Consider the following 22076-nt stretch of genomic DNA (forward strand, 5'->3'; position numbering starts at 1 on the left):
CTTTACTTGTGAAAAAAAAAAATTCTAAGCCCCGGGGTCACAATTTCAGCAAAAATCTGAAATTCTCCAGTTCACTCAAAAATGGTGCCAAACTGTTGCAAATTCTCCCCAGAAAGGTTTGGCGGTGGAAACAGAAGGCTTTCTGTCATAGGAAATGAAATCAGCCTTCGACAACTTTACCTGTGAAAAAAAAAATTCTAAGCCCCGGGGTCACAACTTCAGCAAAAATCTGAAATTCTCCAATTCTCTCAAAAATGGTGCCAAACTGTTGCAAATTCTCCCCTGAAAGGTTTGGCGGTGGAAACAGAAGGCTTTTTGTCATAGGAAATGAAATCAGCCCTTGACAACTTTACCTGTGAAAAAAATAAATTCTAAGCCCCGGGGTCACAATTTCAGCAAAAATCTGAAATTCTCCAGTTCACTCAAAAATGGTGCCAAACTGTTGCAAATTCTCCCCTGAAAGGTTTGGCGGTGGAAACAGAAGGCTTTTTGTCATAGGAAAGGAAATCAGCCCTCGAAGACAAAACCTGTGAAAAAAAAAATTCTAAGTCCCGGGGTCACAATTTCAGCAAAAATCTGAAATTCTCCAATTCTCTCAAAAATGGTGCCAAACTGTTGCAAATTCTCCCCTGAAAGGTTTGGCGGTGGAAACAGAAGTCTTTTTGTCATAAGAAATGAAATCAGCCCTCGAAGACAAAACCTGTGGAAAAAAAAATTCTAAGCCCCGGGATAACAATTTCAGCAAAAATCTGAAATTCTCCAATTCTCTCAAAAATGGTGCCAAACTGTTGCAAATTCTCCCCTGAAAGGTTTGGCGGTGGAAACAGAAGGCTTTTTGTCATAGGAAAGGAAATCAGCCCTCGACAACTTTACCTGTGAAAAAAATAAATTCTAAGCCCCGGGGTCACAATTTCAGCAAAAATCTGAAATTCTCCAATTCTCTCAAAAATGGTGCCAAACTGTTGCAAATTCTCCCCTGAAAGGTTTGGCGGTGGAAACAGAAGTCTTTTTGTCATAGGAAATCAAATCAGCCCTCGAAGACAAAACCTGTGAAAAAAAAAATTCTAAGCCCCGGGGTCACAACTTCAGCAAAAATCTGAAATTCTCCAATTCTCTCAAAAATGGTGCTAAACTGTTGCAAATTCTCCCCTGAAAGGTTTGGCCGTGGAAACAGAAGGCTTTTTGTCATAGGAAAGGAAATCAGCCCTCGACAAATTTACCTGTGAAAAAAAAAATTCTAAGCCCCGGGGTCACAATTTCAGCAAAAATCTGAAATTCTCCAATTCTCTCAAAAATGGTGCTAAACTGTTGCAAATTCTCCCCTGAAAGGTTTGGCGGTGGAAACAGAAGGCTTTTTGTCATAGGAAAGGAAATCAGCCCTCGACAACTTTACCTGTGAAAAAAAAAATTTCTAAGCCCCGGGGTCACAATTTCAGCAAAAATCTGAAATTCTCCAGTTCACTCAAAAATGGTGCCAAACTGTTGCAAATTCTCCCCAGAAAGGTTTGTCGGTTGAAACAGAAGGCTTTCTGTCATAGGAAATGAAATCAGCCCTCGAAGACAAAACCTGTGGAAAAAAAAAATTCTAAACCCCGGGGTCACAACTTCAGCAAAAATCTGAAATTCTCCAGTTCACTCAAAAATGGTACCAAACTGTTGCAAATTCTCCCCTGAAAGGTTTGGCGTTGGAAACAGAAGGCTTTTTGTCATAGGAAATGAAATCAGCCCTCGACAACTTTACCTGTGAAAAAAAAAAATTCTAAGCCCCGGGGTCACAACTTCAGCAAAAATCTGAAATTCTCCAATTCTCTCAAAAATGGTGCCAAACTGTTGCAAATTCTCCCCTGAAAGGTTTGGCGGTGGAAATAGAAGTCTTTTTGTCATAAGAAATGAAATCAGCCCTCGAAGACAAAACCTGTGGGGAAAAAAAATTCTAAGCCCCGGGGTAACAATTTCAGCAAAAATCTGAAATTCTCCAATTCTCTCAAAAATGGTGCCAAACTGTTGCAAATTCTCCCCTGAAAGGTTTGGCGGTGGAAACAGAAGGCTTTTTGTCATAGGAAAGGAAATCAGCCCTCGACAACTTTACCTGTGAAAAAAATAAATTCTAAGCCCCGGGGTCACAATTTCAGCAAAAATCTGAAATTCTCCAGTTCACTCAAAAATGGTGCCAAACTGTTGCAAATTCTCCCCTGAAAGGTTTGGCGATGGAAACAGAAGGTTTTTTGTCATAGGAAATGAAATCAGCCCTCGAAGACAAAACCTGTGGGGAAAAAAATTTCTAAGCCCCGGGGTCACAACTTCAGCAAAAATCTGAAATTCTCCAATTCTCTCAAAAATGGTGCTAAACTGTTGCAAATTCTCCCCTGAAAGGTTTGGCGGTGGAAACAGAAGGCTTTTTGTCATAGGAAAGGAAATCAGCCCTCGACAACTTTACCTGTGAAAAAAAAAATTCTAAGCCCCGGGGTCACAATTTCAGCAAAAATCTGAAATTCTCCAATTCTCTCAAAAATCGTGCCAAACTGTTGCAAATTCTCCCCTGAAAGGTTTGGCGGTGGAAACAGAAGTCTTTTTGTCATAGGAAATCAAATCAGCCCTCGAAGACAAAACCTGTGGAAAAAAAAATTCTAAGCCCCGGGGTCACAACTTCAGCAAAAATCTGAAATTCTCCAATTCTCTCAAAAATGGTGCTAAACTGTTGCAAATTCTCCCCTGAAAGGTTTGGCCGTGGAAACAGAAGGCTTTTTGTCATAGGAAAGGAAATCAGCCCTCGACAACTTTACCTGTGAAAAAAAAAAATTCTAAGCCCCGGGGTCACAATTTCAGCAAAAATCTGAAATTCTCCAATTCTCTCAAAAATGGTGCTAAACTGTTGCAAATTCTCCCCTGAAAGGTTTGGTGGTGGAAACAGAAGGCTTTTTGTCATAGGAAAGGAAATCAGCCCTCGCACAACTTTACCTGTGAAAAAAAAAATTCTAAGCCCCGGGGTCACAATTTCAGCAAAAATCTGAAATTCTCCAGTTCACTCAAAAATGGTGCCAAACTGTTGCAAATTCTCCCCAGAAAGGTTTGTCGGTGGAAACAGAAGGCTTTCTGTCATAGGAAATGAAATCAGCCCTCGAAGACAAAACCTGTGAAAAAAAAAAATTCTAAACCCCGGGGTCACAACTTCAGCAAAAATCTGAAATTCTCCAGTTCACTCAAAAATGATGCCAAACTGTTGCAAATTCTCCCCTGAAAGGTTTGGCGGTGGAAACAGAAGGCTTTTTGTCATAGGAAAGGAAATCAGCCCTCGACAACTTTACCTGTGAAAAAAAAAATTCTAAGCCCCGGGGTCACAATTTCAGCAAAAATCTGAAATTCTCCAGTTCACTCAAAAATGGTGCCAAACTGTTGCAAATTCTCCCCAGAAAGGTTTGTCGGTGGAAACAGAAGGCTTTCTGTCATAGGAAATGAAATCAGCCCTCGAAGACAAAACCTGTGGAAAAAAAAAATTCTAAACCCCGGGGTCACAACTTCAGCAAAAATCTGAAATTCTCCAGTTCACTCAAAAATGATGCCAAACTGTTGCAAATTCTCCCCTGAAAGGTTTGGCGGTGGAAACAGAAGGCTTTTTGTCATAGGAAATGAAATCAGCCCTCGAAGACAAAACCTGTGGGGAAAAAAATTTCTAAGCCCCGGGGTCACAACTTCAGCAAAAATCTGAAATTCTCCAATTCTCTCAAAAATGGTGCTAAACTGTTGCAAATTCTCCCCTGAAAGGTTTGGCGGTGGAAACAGAAGGCTTTTTGTCATAGGAAAGGAAATCAGCCCTCGACAACTTTACCTGTGAAAAAAAAAAATTCTAAGCCCCGGGGTCACAATTTCAGCAAAAATCTGAAATTGTCCAATTCTCTCAAAAATGGTGCTAAACTGTTGCAAATTCTCCCCTGAAAGGTTTGGCGGTGGAAACAGAAGGCTTTTTGTCATAGGAAATGAAATCAGCCCTCGACAACTTTACCTGTGAAAAAAAAAATTCTAAGCCCCGGGGTCACAATTTCAGCAAAAATCTGAAATTCTCCAATTCTCTCAAAAATGGTGCCAAACTGTTGCAAATTCTCCCCTGAAAGGTTTGGCGGTGGAAACAGAAGGCTTTTTGTCATAGGAAATGAAATCAGCCCTCGACAACTTTACCTGTGAAAAAAATAAATTCTAAGCCCCGGGGTCACAATTTCAGCAAAAATCTGAAATTCTCCAATTCTCTCAAAAATGGTGCTAAACTGTTGCAAATTCACCCCTGAAAGGTTTGGCGGTGGAAACAGAAGGCTTTTTGTCATAGGAAAGGAAATCAGCCCTCGACAACTTTACCTGTGAAAAAAAAAATTTCTAAGCCCCGGGGTCACAATTTCAGCAAAAATCTGAAATTGTCCAATTCTCTCAAAAATGGTGCTAAACTGTTGCAAATTCTCCCCTGAAAGGTTTGGCGGTGGAAACAGAAGGCTTTTTGTCATAGGAAATGAAATCAGCCCTCGACAACTTTACCTGTGAAAAAAAAAATTTCTAAGCCCCGGGGTCACAATTTCAGCAAAAATCTGAAATTGTCCAATTCTCTCAAAAATGGTGCTAAACTGTTGCAAATTCTCCCCTGAAAGGTTTGGCGGTGGAAACAGAAGTCTTTTTGTCATAGGAAATGAAATCAGCCCTCGAAGACAAAACCTGTGGGGAAAAAAATTTCTAAGCCCCGGGGTCACAACTTCAGCAAAAATCTGAAATTCTCCAATTCTCTCAAAAATGGTGCTAAACTGTTGCAAATTCTCCCCTGAAAGGTTTGGCGGTGGAAACAGAAGCCTTTTTTCATAGGAAAGGAAATCAGCCCTCGACAACTTTACCTGTGAAAAAAATAAATTCTAAGCCCCGGAGTCACAATTTCAGCAAAAATCTGAAATTCTCCAGTTCACTCAAAAATGGTGCCAAACTGTTGCAAATTCTCCCCTGAAAGGTTTGGCGGTGGAAACAGAAGGCTTTTTGTCATAGGAAATGAAATCAGCCCTCGAAGACAAAACCTGTGGAAAAAAAAATTTCTAAGCCCCGGGGTCACAACTTCAGCAAAAATCTGAAATTCTCCAATTCTCTCAAAAATGGTGCTAAACTGTTGCAAATTCTCCCCTGAAAGGTTTGGCGGTGGAAACAGAAGGTTTTTTGTCATAGGAAAGGAAATCAGCCCTCGACAACTTTACCTGTGAAAAAAAAAATTCTAAGCCCCGGGGTCACAATTTCAGCAAAAATCTGAAATTCTCCAATTCTCTCAAAAATGGTGCCAAACTGTTGCAAATTCTCCCCTGAAAGGTTTGGCGGTGGAAACAGAAGTCTTTTTGTCATAGGAAATCAAATCAGCCCTCGCAGACAAAACCTGTGAAAAAAAAAATTCTAAGCCCCGGGGTCACAACTTCAGCAAAAATCTGAAATTCTCCAATTCTCTCAAAAATGGTGCTAAACTGTTGCAAATTCTCCCCTGAAAGGTTTGGCCGTGGAAACAGAAGGCTTTTTGTCATAGGAAAGGAAATCAGCCCTCGACAACTTTACCTGTGAAAAAAAAAAATTCTAAGCCCCGGGGTCACAATTTCAGCAAAAATCTGAAATTCTCCAGTTCACTCAAAAATGGTGCCAAACTGTTGCAAATTCTCCCCAGAAAGGTTTGGCGGTGGAAACAGAAGGCTTTCTGTCATAGGAAATGAAATCAGCCTTCGACAACTTTACCTGTGAAAAAAAAAATTCTAAGCCCCGGGGTCACAACTTCAGCAAAAATCTGAAATTCTCCAATTCTCTCAAAAATGGTGCCAAACTGTTGCAAATTCTCCCCTTAAAGGTTTGGCGGTTGAAACAGAAGGCTTTTTGTCATAGGAAATGAAATCAGCCCTCGACAACTTTACCTGTGAAAAAAATAAATTCTAAGCCCCGGGGTCACAATTTCAGCAAAAATCTGAAATTCTCCAGTTCACTCAAAAATGGTGCCAAACTGTTGCAAATTCTCCCCTGAAAGGTTTGGCGGTGGAAACAGAAGGCTTTTTGTCATAGGAAAGGAAATCAGCCCTCGAAGAAAAAACCTGTGGAAAAAAAAATTCTAAGCCCCGGGGTCACAACTTCAGCAAAAATCTGAAATTCTCCAATTCTCTCAAAAATGGTGCTAAAATGTTGCAAATTCTCCCCTGAAAGGTTTGGCGGTGGAAACAGAAGGCTTTTTGTCATAGGAAAGGAAATCAGCCCTCGACAACTTTACCTGTGAAAAAAAAATTTCTAAGTCCCGGGGTCACAATTTCAGAAAAAATCTGAAATTCTGCAATTCTCTCAAAAATGGTGCCAAACTGTTGCAAATTCTCCCCTGAAAGGTTTGGCAGTGGAAACAGAAGGCTTTTGGTCATAGGAAATGAAATCAGCCCTCGAAGACAAAACTTGTGGGGAAAAAAATTCTAAGCCCCGGGGTCACAACTTCAGCAAAAATCTGAAATTCTCCAGTTCACTCAAAAATGATGCCAAACTGTTGCAAATTCTCCCCTGAAAGGTTTGGCGGTGGAAACAGAAGTCTTTTTGTCATAGGAAATCAAATCAGCCCTCGCAGACAAAACCTGTGAAAAAAAAAATTCTAAGCCCCGGGGTCACAACTTCAGCAAAAATCTGAAATTCTCCAATTCTCTCAAAAATGGTGCTAAACTGTTGCAAATTCTCCCCTGAAAGGTTTGGCCGTGGAAACAGAAGGCTTTTTGTCATAGGAAATCAAATCAGCCCTCGCAGACAAAACCTGTGAAAAAAAAAATTCTAAGCCCCGGGGTCACAACTTCAGCAAAAATCTGAAATTCTCCAATTCTCTCAAAAATGGTGCTAAACTGTTGCAAATTCTCCCCTGAAAGGTTTGGCCGTGGAAACAGAAGGCTTTTTGTCATAGGAAAGGAAATCAGCCCTCGACAACTTTACCTGTGAAAAAAAAAAATTCTAAGCCCCGGGGTCACAATTTCAGCAAAAATCTGATATTCTCCAGTTCACTCAAAAATGGTGCCAAACTGTTGCAAATTCTCCCCAGAAAGGTTTGGCGGTGGAAACAGAAGGCTTTCTGTCATAGGAAATGAAATCAGCCTTCGACAACTTTACCTGTGAAAAAAATAAATTCTAAGCCCCGGGGTCACAATTTCAGCAAAAATCTGAAATTCTCCAGTTCACTCAAAAATGGTGCCAAACTGTTGCAAATTCTCCCCTGAAAGGTTTGGCGGTGGAAACAGAAGGCTTTTTGTCATAGGAAAGGAAATCAGCCCTCGAAGAAAAAACCTGTGAAAAAAAAAATTCTAAGCCCCGGGGTCACAACTTCAGCAAAAATCTGAAATTCTCCAATTCTCTCAAAAATGGTGCTAAAATGTTGCAAATTCTCCCCTGAAAGGTTTGGCGGTGGAAACAGAAGGCTTTTTGTCATAGGAAAGGAAATCAGCCCTCGACAACTTTACCTGTGAAAAAAAAATTTCTAAGTCCCGGGGTCACAATTTCAGAAAAAATCTGAAATTCTGCAATTCTCTCAAAAATGGTGCCAAACTGTTGCAAATTCTCCCCTGAAAGGTTTGGCAGTGGAAACAGAAGGCTTTTGGTCATAGGAAATGAAATCAGCCCTCGAAGACAAAACTTGTGGGGAAAAAAATTCTAAGCCCCGGGGTCACAACTTCAGCAAAAATCTGAAATTCTCCAGTTCACTCAAAAATGATGCCAAACTGTTGCAAATTCTCCCCTGAAAGGTTTGGCGGTGGAAACAGAAGTCTTTTTGTCATAGGAAATGAAATCAGCCCTCGAAGACAAAACCTGTGGGAAAAAAAATGTCTAAGCCCCGGGGTCACAACTTCAGCAAAAATCTGAAATTCTCCAATTCTCTCAAAAATGGTGCTAAACTGTTGCAAATTCTCCCCTGAAAGGTTTGGCGGTGGAAACAGAAGGCTTTCTGTCATAGGAAAGGAAATCAGCCCTCGACAACTTTACCTGTGAAAAAAATAAATTCTAAGCCCCGGGGTCACAATTTCAGCAAAAATCTGAAATTCTCCAGTTCACTCAAAAATGGTGCCAAACTGTTGCAAATTCTCCCCTGAAAGGTTTGGCGGTGGAAACAGAAGGCTTTTTGTCATAGGAAATGAAATCAGCCCTCGAAGACAAAACCTGTGGAAAAAAAAATTTCTAAGCCCCGGGGTCACAACTTCAGCAAAAATCTGAAATTCTCCAATTCTCTCAAAAATGGTGCTAAACTGTTGCAAATTCTCCCCTGAAAGGTTTGGCGGTGGAAACAGAAGGCTTTTTGTCATAGGAAAGGAAATCAGCCCTCGACAACTTTACCTGTGAAAAAAAAAATTCTAAGCCCCGGGGTCACAATTTCAGCAAAAATCTGAAATTCTCCAATTCTCTCAAAAATGGTGCCAAACTGTTGCAAATTCTCCCCTGAAAGGTTTGGCGGTGGAAACAGAAGTCTTTTTGTCATAGGAAATCAAATCAGCCCTCGAAGACAAAACCTGTGAAAAAAAAAATTCTAAGCCCCGGGGTCACAACTTCAGCAAAAATCTGAAATTCTCCAATTCTCTCAAAAATGGTGCTAAACTGTTGCAAATTCTCCCCTGAAAGGTTTGGCCGTGGAAACAGAAGGCTTTTTGTCATAGGAAAGGAAATCAGCCCTCGACAACTTTACCTGTGAAAAAAAAAATTTCTAAGCCCCGGGGTCACAATTTCAGCAAAAATCTGAAATTCTCCAGTTCACTCAAAAATGGTGCCAAACTGTTGCAAATTCTCCCCAGAAAGGTTTGGCGGTGGAAACAGAAGGCTTTCTGTCATAGGAAATGAAATCAGCCTTCGACAACTTTACCTGTGAAAAAAAAAATTCTAAGCCCCGGGGTCACAACTTCAGCAAAAATCTGAAATTCTCCAATTCTCTCAAAAATGGTGCCAAACTGTTGCAAATTCTCCCCTTAAAGGTTTGGCGGTTGAAACAGAAGGCTTTTTGTCATAGGAAATGAAATCAGCCCTCGACAACTTTACCTGTGAAAAAAATAAATTCTAAGCCCCGGGGTCACAATTTCAGCAAAAATCTGAACTTCTCCAGTTCACTCAAAAATGGTGCCAAACTGTTGCAAATTCTCCCCTGAAAGGTTTGGCGGTGGAAACAGAAGGCTTTTGGTCATAGGAAAGGAAATCAGCCCTCGAAGAAAAAACCTGTGAAAAAAAAAATTCTAAGCCCCGGGGTCACAACTTCAGCAAAAATCTGAAATTCTCCAATTCTCTCAAAAATGGTGCTAAAATGTTGCAAATTCTCCCCTGAAAGGCTTGGCGGTGGAAACAGAAGGCTTTTTGTCATAGGAAAGGAAATCAGCCCTCGACAACTTTACCTGTGAAAAAAAAAATTCTAAGTCCCGGGGTCACAATTTCAGCAAAAATCCGAAATTCTGCAATTCTCTCAAAAATGGTGCCAAACTGTTGCAAATTCTCCCCTGAAAGGTTTGGCAGTGGAAACAGAAGGCTTTTGGTCATAGGAAATGAAATCAGCCCTCGAAGACAAAACCTGTGAAAAAAAAATTCTAAGCCCCGGGGTCACAACTTCAGCAAAAATCTGAAATTCTCCAGTTCACTCAAAAATGATGCCAAACTGTTGCAAATTCTCCCCTGAAAGGTTTGGCGGTGGAAACAGAAGGCTTTTTGTCATAGGAAAGGAAATCAGCCCTCGACAACTTTACCTGTGAAAAAAATAAATTCTAAGCCCCGGGGTCACAATTTCAGCAAAAATCTGAAATTCTCCAGTTCACTCAAAAATGGTGCCAAACTGTTGCAAATTCTCCCCTGAAAGGTTTGGCGGTGGAAACAGAAGGCTTTTTGTCATAGGAAAGGAAATCAGCCCTCGAAGACAAAACCTGTGGGGAAAAAAATTTCTAAGCCCCGGGGTCACAACTTCAGCAAAAATCTGAAATTCTCCAATTCTCTCAAAAATGGTGCTAAACTGTTGCAAATTCTCCCCTGAAAGGTTTGGCGGTGGAAACAGAAGGCTTTTTGTCATAGGAAAGGAAATCAGCCCTCGACAACTTTACCTGTGAAAAAAAAAATTCTAAGCCCCGGGGTCACAATTTCAGCAAAAATCTGAAATTCTCCAGTTCACTCAAAAATGGTGCCAAACTGTTGCAAATTCTCCCCTGAAAGGTTTGGCGGTGGAAACAGAAGTCTTTTTGTCATAGGAAATGAAATCAGCCCTCGAAGACAAAACCTGTGGGGAAAAAAATTTCTAAGCCCCGGGGTCACAACTTCAGCAAAAATCTGAAATTCTCCAATTCTCTCAAAAATGGTGCTAAACTGTTGCAAATTCTCCCCTGAAAGGTTTGGCGGTGGAAACAGAAGGCTTTTTGTCATAGGAAATGAAATCAGCCCTCGACAACTTTACCTGTGAAAAAAATAAATTCTAAGCCCCGGGGTCACAATTTCAGCAAAAATCTGAAATTCTCCAATTCTCTCAAAAATGGTGCTAAACTGTTGCAAATTCTCCCCTGAAAGGTTTGGCGGTGGAAACAGAAGGCTTTTTGTCATAGGAAAGGAAATCAGCCCTCGACAACTTTACCTGTGAAAAAAAAAATTTCTAAGCCCCGGGGTCACAATTTCAGCAAAAATCTGAAATTGTCCAATTCTCTCAAAAATGGTGCTAAACTGTTGCAAATTCTCCCCTGAAAGGTTTGGCGGTGGAAACAGAAGGCTTTTTGTCATAGGAAATGAAATCAGCCCTCGACAACTTTACCTGTGAAAAAAAAAATTTCTAAGCCCCGGGGTCACAATTTCAGCAAAAATCTGAAATTGTCCAATTCTCTCAAAAATGGTGCTAAACTGTTGCAAATTCTCCCCTGAAAGGTTTGGCGGTGGAAACAGAAGTCTTTTTGTCATAGGAAATGAAATCAGCCCTCGAAGACAAAACCTGTGGGGAAAAAAATTTCTAAGCCCCGAGGTCACAACTTCAGCAAAAATCTGAAATTCTCCAATTCTCTCAAAAATGGTGCTAAACTGTTGCAAATTCTCCCCTGAAAGGTTTGGCGGTGGAAACAGAAGCCTTTTTTCATAGGAAAGGAAATCAGCCCTCGACAACTTTACCTGTGAAAAAAATAAATTCTAAGCCCCGGAGTCACAATTTCAGCAAAAATCTGAAATTCTCCAGTTCACTCAAAAATGGTGCCAAACTGTTGCAAATTCTCCCCTGAAAGGTTTGGCGGTGGAAACAGAAGGCTTTTTGTCATAGGAAATGAAATCAGCCCTCGAAGACAAAACCTGTGGAAAAAAAAATTTCTAAGCCCCGGGGTCACAACTTCAGCAAAAATCTGAAATTCTCCAATTCTCTCAAAAATGGTGCTAAACTGTTGCAAATTCTCCCCTGAAAGGTTTGGCGGTGGAAACAGAAGGTTTTTTGTCATAGGAAAGGAAATCAGCCCTCGACAACTTTACCTGTGAAAAAAAAAATTCTAAGCCCCGGGGTCACAATTTCAGCAAAAATCTGAAATTCTCCAATTCTCTCAAAAATGGTGCCAAACTGTTGCAAATTCTCCCCTGAAAGGTTTGGCGGTGGAAACAGAAGTCTTTTTGTCATAGGAAATCAAATCAGCCCTCGCAGACAAAACCTGTGAAAAAAAAAATTCTAAGCCCCGGGGTCACAACTTCAGCAAAAATCTGAAATTCTCCAATTCTCTCAAAATTGGTGCTAAACTGTTGCAAATTCTCCCCTGAAAGGTTTGGCCGTGGAAACAGAAGGCTTTTTGTCATAGGAAAGGAAATCAGCCCTCGACAACTTTACCTGTGAAAAAAAAAAATTCTAAGCCCCGGGGTCACAATTTCAGCAAAAATCTGAAATTCTCCAGTTCACTCAAAAATGGTGCCAAACTGTTGCAAATTCTCCCCAGAAAGGTTTGGCGGTGGAAACAGAAGGCTTTCTGTCATAGGAAATGAAATCAGCCTTCGACAACTTTACCTGTGAAAAAAAAAATTCTAAGCCCCGGGGTCACAACTTCAGCAAAAATCTGAAATTCTCCAATTCTCTCAAAAATGGTGCCAAACTGTTGCAAATTCTCCCCTTAAAGGTTTGGCGGTTGAAACAGAAGGCTTTTTGTCATAGGAAATGAAATCAGCCCTCGACAACTTTACCTGTGAAAAAAATAAATTCTAAGCCCCGGGGTCACAATTTCAGCAAAAATCTGAAATTCTCCAGTTCACTCAAAAATGGTGCCAAACTGTTGCAAATTCTCCCCTGAAAGGTTTGGCGGTGGAAACAGAAGGCTTTTTGTCATAGGAAAGGAAATCAGCCCTCGAAGAAAAAACCTGTGGAAAAAAAAATTCTAAGCCCCGGGGTCACAACTTCAGCAAAAATCTGAAATTCTCCAATTCTCTCAAAAATGGTGCTAAAATGTTGCAAATTCTCCCCTGAAAGGTTTGGCGGTGGAAACAGAAGGCTTTTTGTCATAGGAAAGGAAATCAGCCCTCGACAACTTTACCTGTGAAAAAAAAATTTCTAAGTCCCGGGGTCACAATTTCAGAAAAAATCTGAAATTCTGCAATTCTCTCAAAAATGGTGCCAAACTGTTGCAAATTCTCCCCTGAAAGGTTTGGCAGTGGAAACAGAAGGCTTTTGGTCATAGGAAATGAAATCAGCCCTCGAAGACAAAACTTGTGGGGAAAAAAATTCTAAGCCCCGGGGTCACAACTTCAGCAAAAATCTGAAATTCTCCAGTTCACTCAAAAATGATGCCAAACTGTTGCAAATTCTCCCCTGAAAGGTTTGGCGGTGGAAACAGAAGTCTTTTTGTCATAGGAAATCAAATCAGCCCTCGCAGACAAAACCTGTGAAAAAAAAAATTCTAAGCCCCGGGGTCACAACTTCAGCAAAAATCTGAAATTCTCCAATTCTCTCAAAAATGGTGCTAAACTGTTGCAAATTCTCCCCTGAAAGGTTTGGCCGTGGAAACAGAAGGCTTTTTGTCATAGGAAATCAAATCAGCCCTCGCAGACAAAACCTGTGAAAAAAAAAATTCTAAGCCCCGGGGTCACAACTTCAGCAAAAATCTGAAATTCTCCAATTCTCTCAAAAATGGTGCTAAACTGTTGCAAATTCTCCCCTGAAAGGTTTGGCCGTGGAAACAGAAGGCTTTTTGTCATAGGAAAGGAAATCAGCCCTCGACAACTTTACCTGTGAAAAAAAAAATTTCTAAGCCCCGGGGTCACAATTTCAGCAAAAATCTGAAATTCTCCAGTTCACTCAAAAATGGTGCCAAACTGTTGCAAATTCTCCCCAGAAAGGTTTGGCGGTGGAAACAGAAGGCTTTCTGTCATAGGAAATGAAATCAGCCTTCGACAACTTTACCTGTGAAAAAAAAAATTCTAAGCCCCGGGGTCACAACTTCAGCAAAAATCTGAAATTCTCCAATTCTCTCAAAAATGGTGCCAAACTGTTGCAAATTCTCCCCTTAAAGGTTTGGCGGTTGAAACAGAAGGCTTTTTGTCATAGGAAATGAAATCAGCCCTCGACAACTTTACCTGTGAAAAAAATAAATTCTAAGCCCCGGGGTCACAATTTCAGCAAAAATCTGAAATTCTCCAGTTCACTCAAAAATGGTGCCAAACTGTTGCAAATTCTCCCCTGAAAGGTTTGGCGGTGGAAACAGAAGGCTTTTTGTCATAGGAAAGGAAATCAGCCCTCGAAGAAAAAACCTGTGAAAAAAAAAATTCTAAGCCCCGGGGTCACAACTTCAGCAAAAATCTGAAATTCTCCAATTCTCTCAAAAATGGTGCTAAAATGTTGCAAATTCTCCCCTGAAAGGTTTGGCGGTGGAAACAGAAGGCTTTTTGTCATAGGAAAGGAAATCAGCCCTCGACAACTTTACCTGTGAAAAAAAAATTTCTAAGTCCCGGGGTCACAATTTCAGAAAAAATCTGAAATTCTGCAATTCTCTCAAAAATGGTGCCAAACTGTTGCAAATTCTCCCCTGAAAGGTTTGGCAGTGGAAACAGAAGGCTTTTGGTCATAGGAAATGAAATCAGCCCTCGAAGACAAAACTTGTGGGGAAAAAAATTCTAAGCCCCGGGGTCACAACTTCAGCAAAAATCTGAAATTCTCCAGTTCACTCAAAAATGATGCCAAACTGTTGCAAATTCTCCCCTGAAAGGTTTGGCGGTGGAAACAGAAGTCTTTTTGTCATAGGAAATGAAATCAGCCCTCGAAGACAAAACCTGTGGGAAAAAAAATGTCTAAGCCCCGGGGTCACAACTTCAGCAAAAATCTGAAATTCTCCAATTCTCTCAAAAATGGTGCTAAACTGTTGCAAATTCTCCCCTGAAAGGTTTGGCGGTGGAAACAGAAGGCTTTCTGTCATAGGAAAGGAAATCAGCCCTCGACAACTTTACCTGTGAAAAAAATAAATTCTAAGCCCCGGGGTCACAATTTCAGCAAAAATCTGAACTTCTCCAGTTCACTCAAAAATGGTGCCAAACTGTTGCAAATTCTCCCCTGAAAGGTTTGGCGGTGGAAACAGAAGGCTTTTGGTCATAGGAAAGGAAATCAGCCCTCGAAGAAAAAACCTGTGAAAAAAAAAATTCTAAGCCCCGGGGTCACAACTTCAGCAAAAATCTGAAATTCTCCAATTCTCTCAAAAATGGTGCTAAAATGTTGCAAATTCTCCCCTGAAAGGCTTGGCGGTGGAAACAGAAGGCTTTTTGTCATAGGAAAGGAAATCAGCCCTCGACAACTTTACCTGTGAAAAAAAAAAATTCTAAGTCCCGGGGTCACAATTTCAGCAAAAATCCGAAATTCTGCAATTCTCTCAAAAATGGTGCCAAACTGTTGCAAATTCTCCCCTGAAAGGTTTGGCAGTGGAAACAGAAGGCTTTTGGTCATAGGAAATGAAATCAGCCCTCGAAGACAAAACCTGTGAAAAAAAAATTCTAAGCCCCGGGGTCACAACTTCAGCAAAAATCTGAAATTCTCCAGTTCACTCAAAAATGATGCCAAACTGTTGCAAATTCTCCCCTGAAAGGTTTGGCGGTGGAAACAGAAGGCTTTTTGTCATAGGAAAGGAAATCAGCCCTCGACAACTTTACCTGTGAAAAAAATAAATTCTAAGCCCCGGGGTCACAATTTCAGCAAAAATCTGAAATTCTCCAGTTCACTCAAAAATGGTGCCAAACTGTTGCAAATTCTCCCCTGAAAGGTTTGGCGGTGGAAACAGAAGGCTTTTTGTCATAGGAAATGAAATCAGCCCTCGAAGACAAAACCTGTGGGAAAAAAAATTTCTAAGCCCCGGGGTCACAACTTCAGCAAAAATCTGAAATTCTCCAATTCTCTCAAAAATGGTGCTAAACTGTTGCAAATTCTCCCCTGAAAGGTTTGGCGGTGGAAACAGAAGGCTTTTTGTCATAGGAAAGGAAATCAGCCCTCGACAACTTTACCTGTGAAAAAAAAAATTCTAAGCCCCGGGGTCACAATTTCAGCAAAAATCTGAAATTCTCCAGTTCACTCAAAAATGGTGCCAAACTGTTGCAAATTCTCCCCTGAAAGGTTTGGCGGTGGAAACAGAAGTCTTTTTGTCATAGGAAATGAAATCAGCCCTCGAAGACAAAACCTGTGGGGAAAAAAATTTCTAAGCCCCGGGGTCACAACTTCAGCAAAAATCTGAAATTCTCCAAATCTCTCAAAAATGGTGCTAAACTGTTGCAAATTCTCCCCTGAAAGGTTTGGCGGTGGAAACAGAAGGCTTTTTGTCATAGGAAAGGAAATCAGCCCTCGACAACTTTACCTGTGAAAAAAAAAATTTCTAAGCCCCGGGGTCACAATTTCAGCAAAAATCTGAAATTGTCCAATTCTCTCAAAAATGGTGCTAAACTGTTGCAAATTCTCCCCTGAAACGTTTGGCGGTGGAAACAGAAGGCTCTTTGTCATAGGAAATGAAATCAGCCCTCGACAACTTTACCTGTGAAAAAAAAATTTCTAAGCCCCGGGGTCACAATTTCAGCAAAAATCTGAAATTCTCCAGTTCACTCAAAAATGGTGCTAAACTGTTGCAAATTCTCCCCTTAAAGGTTTGGCGGTGGAAACAGAAGGCTCTTTGTCATAGGAAAGGAAATCAGCCCTCGACAACTTTACCTGTGAAAAAAAAAAATTCTAAGCCCCGGGGTCACAATTTCAGCAAAAATCTGAAATTCTCCAGTTCACTCAAAAATGGTGCCAAACTGTTGCAAATTCTCCCCTGAAAGGTTTGGCGGTGGAAACAGAAGGCTTTTTGTCATAGGAAAGGAAATCAGCCCTCGACAACTTTACCTGTGAAAAAAAAAATTCTAAGCCCCGGGGTCACAATTTCAGCAAAAATCTGAAATTCTCCAATTCTCTCAAAAATGGTGCTAAACTGTTGCAAATTCTCCCCTGAAAGGTTTGGCCGTGGAAACAGAAGGCTTTTTGTCATAGGAAAGGAAATCAGCCCTCGACAACTTTACCTGTGAAAAAAAAAATTTCTAAGCCCCGGGGTCACAATTTCAGCAAAAATCTGAAATTCTCCAGTTCACTCAAAAATGGTGCCAAACTGTTGCAAATTCTCCCCATAAAGGTTTGGCGGTGGAAACAGAAGGCTTTCTGTCATAGGAAATGAAATCAGCCTTCGACAACTTTACCTGTGAAAAAAAAAATTCTAAGCCCCGGGGTCACAACTTCAGCAAAAATCTGAAATTCTCCAATTCTCTCAAAAATGGTGCCAAACTGTTGCAAATTCTCCCCTTAAAGGTTTGGCGGTTGAAACAGAAGGCTTTTTGTCATAGGAAATGAAATCAGCCCTCGACAACTTTACCTGTGAAAAAAATAAATTCTAAGCCCCGGGGTCACAATTTCAGCAAAAATCTGAAATTCTCCAGTTCACTCAAAAATGGTGCCAAACTGTTGCAAATTCTCCCCTGAAAGGTTTGGCGGTGGAAACAGAAGGCTTTTGGTCATAGGAAATGAAATCAGCCCTCGAAGACAAAACCTGTGAAAAAAAAAATTCTAAGCCCCGGGGTAACAATTTCAGCAAAAATCTGAAATTCTCCAATTCTCTCAAAAATGGTGCCAAACTGTTGCAAATTCTCCCCTTAAAGGTTTGGCGGTTGAAACAGAAGGCTTTTTGTCATAGGAAAGGAAATCAGCCCTCGACAACTTTACCTGTGAAAAAAAAAATTCTAAGCCCCGGGGTCACAATTTCAGCAAAAATCTGAAATTCTCCAATTCTCTCAAAAACGGTGCTAAACTGTTGCAAATTCTCCCCTGAAAGGTTTGGCGGTGGAAACAGAAGGCTTTTTGTCATAGGAAATGAAATCAGCCCTCGAAAACTTTACCTGTGAAAAAAAAATTTCTAAGCCCCGGGGTCACAACTTCAGCAAAAATCTGAAATTCTCCAATTCTCTCAAAAATGGTGCCAAACTGTTGCAAATTCTCCCCTGAAAGGTTTGGTGGTGGAAACAGAAGTCTTTTTGTCATAAGAAATGAAATCAGCCCTCGAAGACAAAACCTGTGAAAAAAAAATTTCTAAGCCCCGGGGTCACAACTTCAGCAAAAATCTGAAATTCTCCAATTCTCTCAAAAATGGTGCCAAACTGTTGCAAATTCTCCCCTGAAAGGTTTGGCGGTGGAAACAGAAGGCTTTTTGTCATAGGAAAGGAAATCAGCCCTCGACAACTTTACTTGTGAAAAAAAAAATTTCTAAGCCCCGGGGTCACAATTTCAGCAAAAATCTGAAATTCTCCAATTCTCTCAAAAATGGTGCCAAACTGTTGCAAATTCTCCCCAGAAAGGTTTGGCGGTGGAAACAGAAGGCTTTTTGTCATAGGAAATGAAATCAGCCCTCGACAACTTTACCTGTGAAAAAAATAAATTCTAAGCCCCGGGGTCACAATTTCAGCAAAAATCTGAAATTCTCCAGTTCACTCAAAAATGGTGCCAAACTGTTGCAAATTCTCCCCTGAAAGGTTTGGCGGTGGAAACAGAAGGCTTTTGGTCATAGGAAATGAAATCAGCCCTCGAAGACAAAACCTGTGAAAAAAAAAATTCTAAGCCCCGGGGTAACAATTTCAGCAAAAATCTGAAATTCTCCAATTCTCTCAAAAATGGTGCCAAACTGTTGCAAATTCTCCCCTTAAAGGTTTGGCGGTTGAAACAGAAGGCTTTTTGTCATAGGAAAGGAAATCAGCCCTCGACAACTTTACCTGTGAAAAAAAAAATTCTAAGCCCCGGGGTCACAATTTCAGCAAAAATCTGAAATTCTCCAATTCTCTCAAAAACGGTGCTAAACTGTTGCAAATTCTCCCCTGAAAGGTTTGGCGGTGGAAACAGAAGGCTTTTTGTCATAGGAAATGAAATCAGCCCTCGAAAACTTTACCTGTGAAAAAAAAATTTCTAAGCCCCGGGGTCACAACTTCAGCAAAAATCTGAAATTCTCCAATTCTCTCAAAAATGGTGCCAAACTGTTGCAAATTCTCCCCTGAAAGGTTTGGTGGTGGAAACAGAAGTCTTTTTGTCATAAGAAATGAAATCAGCCCTCGAAGACAAAACCTGTGGGGAAAAAAAATTCTAAGCCCCGGGGTAACAATTTCAGCAAAAATCTGAAATTCTCCAATTCTCTCAAAAATGGTGCCAAACTGTTGCAAATTCTCCCCTGAAAGGTTTGGCGGTGGAAACAGAAGGCTTCTTGTCATAGGAAAGGAAATCAGCCCTCGACAACTTTACCTGTGAAAAAAATAAATTCTAAGCCCCGGGGTCACAATTTCAGCAAAAATCTGAAATTCTCCAGTTCACTCAAAAATGGTGCCAAACTGTTGCAAATTCTCCCCTGAAAGGTTTGGCCGTGGAAACAGAAGGCTTTTTGTCATAGGAAAGGAAATCAGCCCTCGACAACTTTACCTGTGAAAAAAAAAAATTCTAAGCCCCGGGGTCACAATTTCAGCAAAAATCTGAAATTCTCCAGTTCACTCAAAAATGGTGCCAAACTGTTGCAAATTCTCCCCTGAAAGGTTTGGCGATGGAAACAGAAGTCTTTTTGTCATAGGAAATCAAATCAGCCCTCGAAGACAAAACCTGTGAAAAAAAAAATTCTAAGCCCCGGGGTCACAACTTCAGCAAAAATCTGAAATTCTCCAATTCTCTCAAAAATGGTGCTAAACTGTTGCAAATTCTCCCCTGAAAGGTTTGGCCGTGGAAACAGAAGGCTTTTTGTCATAGGAAAGGAAATCAGCCCTCGACAACTTTACCTGTGAAAAAAAAAAATTCTAAGCCCCGGGGTCACAATTTCAGCAAAAATCTGAAATTCTCCAATTCTCTCAAAAATGGTGCTAAACTGTTGCAAATTCTCCCCTGAAAGGTTTGGCGGTGGAAACAGAAGGCTTTTTGTCATAGGAAAGGAAATCAGCCCTCGACAACTTTACCTGTGAAAAAAAAAATTTCTAAGCCCCGGGGTCACAATTTCAGCAAAAATCTGAAATTCTCCAGTTCACTCAAAAATGGTGCCAAACTGTTGCAAATTCTCCCCAGAAAGGTTTGTCGGTTGAAACAGAAGGCTTTCTGTCATAGGAAATGAAATCAGCCCTCGAAGACAAAACCTGTGAAAAAAAAAAATTCTAAACCCCGGGGTCACAACTTCAGCAAAAATCTGAAATTCTCCAGTTCACTCAAAAATGGTACCAAACTGTTGCAAATTCTCCCCTGAAAGGTTTGGCGTTGGAAACAGAAGGCTTTTTGTCATAGGAAATGAAATCAGCCCTCGACAACTTTACCTGTGAAAAAAAAAAATTCTAAGCCCCGGGGTCACAACTTCAGCAAAAATCTGAAATTCTCCAATTCTCTCAAAAATGGTGCCAAACTGTTGCAAATTCTCCCCTGAAAGGTTTGGCGGTGGAAATAGAAGTCTTTTTGTCATAAGAAATGAAATCAGCCCTCGAAGACAAAACCTGTGGGGGGAAAAAATTCTAAGCCCCGGGGTAACAATTTCAACAAAAATCTGAAATTCTCCAATTCTCTCAAAAATGGTGCCAAACTGTTGCAAATTCTCCCCTGAAAGGTTTGGCGGTGGAAACAGAAGGCTTTTTGTCATAGGAAAGGAAATCAGCCCTCGACAACTTTACCTGTGAAAAAAATAAATTCTAAGCCCCGGGGTCACAATTTCAGCAAAAATCTGAAATTCTCCAGTTCACTCAAAAATGGTGCCAAACTGTTGCAAATTCTCCCCTGAAAGGTTTGGCGATGGAAACAGAAGGTTTTTTGTCATAGGAAATAAAATCAGCCCTCGAAGACAAAACCTGTGGGAAAAAAAATTTCTAAGCCCCGGGGTCACAACTTCAGCAAAAATCTGAAATTCTCCAATTCTCTCAAAAATGGTGCTAAACTGTTGCAAATTCTCCCCTGAAAGGTTTGGCGGTGGAAACAGAAGGCTTTTTGTCATAGGAAAGGAAATCAGCCCTCGACAACTTTACCTGTGAAAAAAAAAATTCTAAGCCCCGGGGTCACAATTTCAGCAAAAATCTGAAATTCTCCATTTCTCTTAAAAATCGTGCCAAACTGTTGCAAATTCTCCCCTGAAAGGTTTGGCGGTGGAAACAGAAGTCTTTTTGTCATAGGAAATCAAATCAGCCCTCGAAGACAAAACCTGTGGAAAAAAAAATTCTAAGCCCCGGGGTCACAACTTCAGCAAAAATCTGAAATTCTCCAATTCTCTCAAAAATGGTGCTAAACTGTTGCAAATTCTCCCCTGAAAGGTTTGGCCGTGGAAACAGAAGGCTTTTTGTCATAGGAAAGGAAATCAGCCCTCGACAACTTTACCTGTGAAAAAAAAAAATTCTAAGCCCCGGGGTCACAATTTCAGCAAAAATCTGAAATTCTCCAATTCTCTCAAAAATGGTGCCAAACTGTTGCAAATTCTCCCCTGAAAGGTTTGGTGGTGGAAACAGAAGGCTTTTTGTCATAGGAAAGGAAATCAGCCCTCGCACAACTTTACCTGTGAAAAAAAAAAATTCTAAGCCCCGGGGTCACAATTTCAGCAAAAATCTGAAATTCTCCAGTTCACTCAAAAATGGTGCCAAACTGTTGCAAATTCTCCCCAGAAAGGTTTGTCGGTGGAAACAGAAGGCTTTCTGTCATAGGAAATGAAATCAGCCCTCGAAGACAAAACCTGTGGGAAAAAAAAATTCTAAACCCCGGGGTCACAACTTCAGCAAAAATCTGAAATTCTCCAGTTCACTCAAAAATGATGCCAAACTGTTGCAAATTCTCCCCTGAAAGGTTTGGCGGTGGAAACAGAAGGCTTTTTGTCATAGGAAAGGAAATCAGCCCTCGACAACTTTACCTGTGAAAAAAAAAATTCTAAGCCCCGGGGTCACAATTTCAGCAAAAATCTGAAATTCTCCAGTTCACTCAAAAATGGTGCCAAACTGTTGCAAATTCTCCCCAGAAAGGTTTGTCGGTGGAAACAGAAGGCTTTCTGTCATAGGAAATGAAATCAGCCCTCGAAGACAAAACCTGTGGAAAAAAAAAAATTCTAAACCCCGGGGTCACAACTTCAGCAAAAATCTGAAATTCTCCAGTTCACTCAAAAATGATGCCAAACTGTTGCAAATTCTCCCCTGAAAGGTTTGGCGGTGGAAACAGAAGGCTTTTTGTCATAGGAAAGGAAATCAGCCCTCGACAACTTTACCTGTGAAAAAAATAAATTCTAAGCCCCGGGGTCACAATTTCAGCAAAAATCTGAAATTCTCCAGTTCACTCAAAAATGGTGCCAAACTGTTGCAAATTCTCCCCAGAAAGGTTTGTCGGTGGAAACAGAAGGCTTTCTGTCATAGGAAATGAAATCAGCCCTCGAAGACAAAACCTGTGAAAAAAAAAAATTCTAAACCCCGGGGTCACAACTTCAGCAAAAATCTGAAATTCTCCAGTTCACTCAAAAATGATGCCAAACTGTTGCAAATTCTCCCCTGAAAGGTTTGGCGGTGGAAACAGAAGGCTTTTTGTCATAGGAAAGGAAATCAGCCCTTGACAACTTTACCTGTGAAAAAAATAAATTCTAAGCCCCGGG

This window comes from Podarcis liolepis (assembly GCF_965112155.1).
Source record: "Podarcis liolepis genome assembly, chromosome: 1".
Lineage (NCBI taxonomy): Eukaryota > Metazoa > Chordata > Lepidosauria > Squamata > Lacertidae > Podarcis > Podarcis liolepis.